The following is a 6,254-nucleotide window of genomic DNA, read 5'->3' as shown; positions in this document are numbered from 1 at the left end:
ACCCGGGTCTCTGGCGCTGTGAGGCAGCAGTGCTAACCACTGTGCCACCGTGCCGCCCATTCTTAAGCTGTCCATAACTTCCTTGAGTAATTTTGATGTAAAGTTTGACCGTTGATCTGATTGTATCTCTGTGGCTAGTCTGTATCTAGTGAAAAATTTGAGTAATTCCTCTACAATCCTTTTATTGCGTAATGGAACAGCCTCGAGACACATCTATTATTATTATAAAATACTGATTCCTACTTTTTGTTTTCAGTAGGGGTCCTACACAATCAATTAAGACTATTGTAAAAGGTTCCACAAATGCAGGAATAGGTATTATTATTGCCTGTGGTTTTCCAATTATCTGACATGTATGACAACTACATCCTTCTGCAGTCTAGGCCAGTAAAAATGGTTTTGTATTTTAGCTTGAGTTTTTCGCATTCCTAAATGACCCCCTAGTGGTAGCTCGTGTGCTACCTGCAACACCTCCTTTCTATACCCCCCTTGATGAGCCTCTACCCATTTCTCATCTGCCTGAATATGTGATGGTTTCCATTTCCTCATTAAGACATCATTTTTAAAATAGTAACATTCAGGGATACATTTGGATTCTTTTTCTGTGTATACCTTTGGATACAATTGCTTTAAATTTTAATCTTTCTGCTGTAACTCAGTTAATTTATCTGAGCTAAAATGTCTGCTTTGTCATCTAACTGCTCCTGGTTTGTGTCAACATTCTGATCAAACAGCATTTCTGCTAATTTTACTTCAGCTTTCTTTTCTGTACTCTTTGATCTCTCCTGTTTCAACTGGTAACTGTGACCTCGCAAACACTTAGTCAGGAAAACACTCCCAGGATATGTGTCCTGCAATAGTTCGGTTGCCTGAGTTTCCACTGGCTTTTCAACCCGTAAACCAGCTATATCATTAGCAAAGACACATTGCATTCCTGGAGCTGAGAGTTTGCCCAGTACTCCTACCACAACTTTTCCACTCTTCACTGGACACTCCAACCTCACTGTAAATAATTGAGTGCTTACTTCACCATAAATTCTGGTTACTAGCACATTTTCTGGCAATAGTCCTTCAGAGGTACATATCTCCTCATCTTTCAACATCACAAATTGAGAGAGTCCTGTATCTTTTAATATTGTACCCTCTTTGGTGCTCCTGGCCTATGCGAGTAAATTTTACCTTCGCAGGTATATGGTTTAAGAAGATCTGGCTCTTCCTCCTCAACCAACCTCCGACCAGGTTTTACATTCTGATGCAGCTTTCTAGCCTTCACTGTGCTTTCCATTACCACTCCAACAAAATTCACTGGCTTATCCTGTTTTCCTACATCTGGCTTCCTAGTGTTTTTCTGTACCCACCAACATTGTGATTTCATGTGACTACTTTATTGCAGTGAAGACACCAGAGCTTTTTAACTTCTCTTTCTCCTTCAAGAATTTCCTTTTAACCCTGTGGTAAGTTATCCTTATGATCTTCACTGAGCTCTGCTTTTGCCATTCCATGTGAGGATTTCTCTTTTCCCCAGTTTCTATCCCTCACGAGTTGAAATTGACTTTGGAAGCCAAACTTTGATTTATGGATCAACTCATAATCGTCAGTCATTTCAGCTGCTAATCTTGCTGTTTTAACTCTCTGCCCTTCCACATGAGTTCTAACTACTTCAGAAAGAGTTTTTGAACTCCAAAATAATCGTCTCTCTAAGAGCATCATAGGTTTTCTCTATTTTTAATGCCCTTATCCACCTGTCAAAATTACTTTGTTTGCTCCTTACAAACTCAATTTAGGTTTGATCAGGGCCCCTCCTTAGATTCCTGAAAAATTGCCTTTCGGCTTCTGGCAGATGCTCTTAAAATGGCTTTCATCAACTCCTTATGCGCCCCAGATACCTGCTCTGATAGTGATGTGAATACTTCACTAGTTAAATCTACAAGTTTTGTTCATATGAACAAAACCCACATGGTCACTGGTCACTGCATTTGTTTAGCCACTTTTTCATCCCTCTCATCAAATTTCGGCAATACTTGAGAATATATTTAAAACAGTTTCTCACCAGGCCTTTGGCTACCATGAGTTTGCACATCCTCACTTAAGCTGACTTTCCTGTCTAAGTGCCAATATCTGAAGTTCAAACACCCTTTCTTTCTCCCCTTCCTCTCTCCCCTTTTCTTTTTGTTCTGCTGAAGTGATTCATTCTTTTTCTTTTTCCTCTGCTTTAAACTATAATTCAAACTGTTTCATTTCTGTTGCCCTTTCCTTGTTTTTTGTCTCTAACTCAAGCTGATTCATTTTCAATTGAATTTTAGCCATTTCTAAAGATCCTGATGGCATTTATAGCAAATTTATATGTTGAGCTATTGCTGTAATTATCTCTCCTCCCCTCACAGAAAGAGGCAGCTCCAACTCCAGTTTTTCTGCTAATTCCAGCAGCTTGACCTTAATCACCCTTTGCAAAACCCCCAAAAGTCACTTCTTCCATCCCCAGAATACTCTTTGGTGACTGAAAGAGCCATTGCTATCTCAAGCACAGTTTAAACCAACTGAAACCAACACCCAAAACAAAAGACAGTAACACCTATCACTCGCTGCCTTCAAACCCAGCAACCCCAATCCCAAATCGGAACAATAAAACAAATCCTGCAAAGAGCCCCCAATCTGTTATGGACCAGGCCAGACCCCCTCAAAACATTTCAAGAAAGGAGCCCAGACCCTAACTTTGCTAGTTGTTTTAAGAAGGTGTTGTGGATATTCCAGGAGAGATGCAGTTGGCCCAACCATTTAAATTTAAACAAAACAGAATTTACTTGGTATATTACCAAATGAAACACAAGCAAAAGAGAACAGAATATAGAATTACCTCTGTGAAAACCCAACAGACAATCTCAATAGCCCACAGGTTCTGACACTGGGTTTAGATTCCCTACAGTGTGGAAACAGGCCCTTCGGCCCAACCAGTCCACACCGACCCTCCGAAGAGTAACCCACCCAGACCCATTTCCCTCTGACTAATGCACCTAACACTACAGGCAATTTAGAAGGCCAATTCACCTGGCCTGCACATCTTGTGAGGAAACTAGAGCAAACCCACACAGACATGGGGAGAATGTGCAAACTCCACACAGACAGTCACCCAAGGCTGGGATCGAACCTGGGACCCTGGTGCTGTGAGGCAGCAGTGCTAACCACTGAGCCACTGTGCTGTGTAATATGATGTACTGTGATGAAAAACACAGGAGACAGATGCTTCAGAGGAAACTCTGATTTTATTAAAACAAGGAAAATTGAGAATATATGTAATCCCTGACAAGAAAATGAGTATTTCGAAAAAAACAATACAATGCATCAAGTGAAGTGAGACTTGTCTTACAGCTACTAACACCACAGTTAACCCTTGCTGCCCTGACTTGGTACAGTGGATATTGAATTACAGAGAGCTGTTAATTACTGGGTGATAGGTGAAAAGAGAGAGAGAGAGTTAACGTGAATTCCATGGTCCCATTCTGTTTCCCTTCCAAGGGGAGTGCCCTGCACCATCGGCCCTGAATCCCACCCTTCCTACCCTATTTTACTGAGCTGGGACAGAGAGACTCAATGACCTTATGCTTACCTCCAAAGTGGCTTCTGTTGGCTTGAACAGTAGTGGATGTCACTGACACTGTCGCCAGTCAGTCTCTCGGCTCTACAGTCACTTCTTGTCATTACATGGAGGTTCGTGATTGAGAAGATTGCTTGCTCTCCTTCTTTTCCTGAGTCTGTGACAGGTTGTGGTGGATTCTCTCAATTCTGGCCAGACCTCATGCTGAACAAACCCAGAGATCAGGGTCCCCCAGTTATACTGACTGTCAGTTTCCCATATCACTCCGACTCAGTGTTCCTCAGTTATACTGTCAATGTCCCTTATCTCACACTCACTGTTCCTCAGTCATACTGACTGTCAGTGTCCCTTATCTCGCACTCACTGTTCCTCAGTTATACTGTCAGTGTCCCTTATCTCACACTCACTGTTCCTCAGTTATACTGTCAATGTCCCTTATCTCACACTCACTGTTCCTCAGTTATACTGTCAGTGTCCCTTATCTATCTCGCACTCACTGTTCCTCAGTTATACTGACTGTCAGTGTCCCTTATCTCGCACTCAGTGTTCCTCAGTTATACTGACTGTCAGTGTCCCTTATCTCGCACTCACTGTTCCTCAGTTATACTGACTGTCAGTGTCCCTTATCTCACACTCAGTGTTCCTCAGTTATACTGACTGTCAGTTTCCCTTATCTCACACTCAGTGTTCCTCAGTTATACTGACTGTCAGTGTCCCTTATTTCCCACCAAATCTGGATTTGATCACTGAGCTGTTGTTCCACCCCTTTGGGTTGAATGAGCTTCCTGAGTATTAGATGAGGTGTGAATGGTTCTACAATTAAAGTGAGTGGATTTCTGATAGTTTTGAATGTCCATTATTTCTCTTAGATGGGTGTAGGTTAAGGTGTTGCTGAAAGTGTGACGTCCTTCCTGATTCAGGTTTGCACGTCGTTGAATTGTGTGGAATGTTCAGTATGAGCATTCTCTGCTTATGAGCAAATGATTAAAAGTCAAATGATTTCGTATTTTTGTCAGCTGCAGAATGTATTGATATTTAGCTCTTCAGGCTAAATTGTCTTTTAGCTAAGGCATTTGCAGCTTCCTTTAGCTAACCCCCTGTTCCAGCCAGCTTCCCCTAGGCTTGCATATTGCCTGGATTGTCTCAGCCAGAGAGCTCACTGACTCTTAGTTCAAAAGTGAATTCCACAAACTGATGTCCCAAGTTCAGAGGGTTTTAGTCCGGGGTATCTGATTGGAATTTTTGCCCCAACCTACACTCCAGTGTGAAAGCAGGTCATTTGGCCAATCGAGTCCACACTGCCCTTATGAAGAGCGTCCTGACCAGACTCCCCCAAGCCTGTAATCCTGCATTTCCCATGGCTAATCCACCCAAGCCTGCACATCCCAGGATACTGTGGGACAATTTGGCGTGACCAATCCACCTAACTTGCACATCTTTGGACTGTGGCATGAAATCGAAGTACCCAGAGGAAACCCACAGAGAAAAGAGGAGAATGTGCAAACTCCACCCCAGGGTGAAATCAGACCCAGGTCTTGGGTGCTGTGAGGCAGCAATGCTAACCACTGTGCCACCCTGGCTGTAATGTATTGGACTTTCAGGAGGTGTTCGATAAAATACTACACATAAGGATACTTCTAAATAAATAAGACCCCGGTGTAGGGGACAATATACTAGCATGGATAGAGAATCAGCTAATAAATAGAATGTGAGTTGGGATAAAGGGGGCATTTTCAGGATGGCAACCTGTAATTAGTGGAATGCTTCAAGGATCATTGCTGGGACCACAGTTATGTAACATCTTAATGACTTGGATGTCAGAAAGAAATGTTCTATTGACGTTTGGTGATGACACAAAAAAAGTTGAGAAGGCAGATAGTAATAATAATACAAGGACTCTAAGTGGAATAAATACAAGTTACATGAGTGTACTCAAGTTTGGTAGATGGAATATAATGTGGGAAAGTATGAGGCAATGCACTTTGATAAGAACAGAAGAGCTGAATTTTATTTAAATGGGAAAAATCTGCAGAAATCTGCAGCACAGGGGGATTTGGGTGTCCTTATGCATACATCAATAAAGCCACCTGTCCGAAATAAAAACTGAAAGTATTGTGAATGTTATAAATCAGAGACAAAAACAGAAATTGCTGGAAAAGCTCAGCAGGTCTGGCAGCCACCTGTGGAGAAAAATCAGAGTTAATGTTTTGGGTTGAGTGACCCTTCCTCAGAACTGATGGTAGCTATAAAAATGTTGGTTTATATGCAGATGAGAGGGTGGTGAGGTAGAGGGTGAAGAGTCAATGATAGGTGGGGATAGAGCCCAAAGAGAGAGAAGAACAGTTGAACAGAAAAGGCGTAGATGCTGATCTGGCTAGAAGGGTGAATTCTTTGAGGAGAAAGTGAGGTCTGCAGATGCTGGAGATCAGAGCTGAAAATGTGTTGCTGGAAAAGCGCAGCAGGTCAGGCAGCATCCAGGGAACAGGAGAATCGACATTTCGGGCATAAGCCCTTCTTCAGGAATGAGGAAAGTTTGTCCAGCAGGCTAAGATAAAAGGTAGGGAGGAGGCACTTGGAGGAGGGGCGTCGGAAATGTGATAGGTGGAAAGAGGTCAAGGTGAGGGTGATAGGCCAGACGGGGGTGGGGGCGGAGAGGTCGGGA

This window comes from Chiloscyllium plagiosum, chromosome 5 (assembly GCF_004010195.1).
Source record: "Chiloscyllium plagiosum isolate BGI_BamShark_2017 chromosome 5, ASM401019v2, whole genome shotgun sequence".
Taxonomy (NCBI): Eukaryota; Metazoa; Chordata; class Chondrichthyes; order Orectolobiformes; family Hemiscylliidae; genus Chiloscyllium; species Chiloscyllium plagiosum.
Note: the sequence above shows the minus strand (reverse complement) of the source record.